Consider the following 645-nt stretch of genomic DNA (forward strand, 5'->3'; position numbering starts at 1 on the left):
GCGTGCAAGGGCTCTGCCATGCACAAGCGTGCAAGCTGCGCACACGTGAGCGTGCAAGGTTTCTCGTGCGTGTGTCCCCCCCCACACGTGAGCACGCAGCCCCCCTGCATGCCCCCACGTGCCGGTTCCGCCCGCGCTCGGCATGGCGAGCCCCGTGCCACCGCCGCGGGTGTGCCTCGCACGCGAGCGTGCCGGCCCGGCGCCCTGAGGCCCGGCGCTCTCGTTGCAGACGTGGACGAGTGCCGGGCCAGCCCCGAGCTGTGCCGCCCGCACGGGCTCTGCGTCAACCGCCCGGGCGGCTTCGCCTGCGCCTGCGCGCCCGGCTTCGGGAAGAGCTCCCGCGACCCGCTGCACGTGTGCACAGGTAGCGTGCACGGCGACAGGATCCCCGTGCTTGCACGCCAGGCATGCACGGGGAGCGGATCCCCATGGGGACACGCCAGGTGTGCACGGGGACCAGATCCTGGTGCTTGCACGCCAGGCGTGCACGGGGAGCGGATCCCCATGGGGACACGCCAGGTGTGCACGGGGACCAGATCCTGGTGTTTGCACGCCAGCTGTGCACAGAGAGCGGATCCCCGTGGGGTCATGCCAGGTGTGCACGGGGCTTACATGGATCCTGGTGCTTGCACACCAGGCGTGCAC

At 71.2% G+C, this 645-nt stretch overlaps 1 long non-coding RNA gene across 1 annotated transcript in view; it reads left to right on the forward strand.

Annotated features, from left to right (window-relative positions):
• Positions 1-248: 248 nt before the first annotated feature.
• The window catches only part of LOC112967163, a 2,845-nt gene continuing 2,448 nt past the window's right edge, over positions 249-645 (forward strand). The window contains exon 1 of the long non-coding RNA XR_003253876.1: positions 249-364. This is a non-coding gene — a long non-coding RNA (uncharacterized LOC112967163). The remainder of the gene's footprint in view (positions 365-645) is intronic.

The sequence above is a fragment of the Apteryx rowi genome, unplaced genomic scaffold, assembly GCF_003343035.1.
Source record: "Apteryx rowi isolate R43461 unplaced genomic scaffold, aptRow1 scaffold_2662, whole genome shotgun sequence".
NCBI lineage: Eukaryota > Metazoa > Chordata > Aves > Apterygiformes > Apterygidae > Apteryx > Apteryx rowi.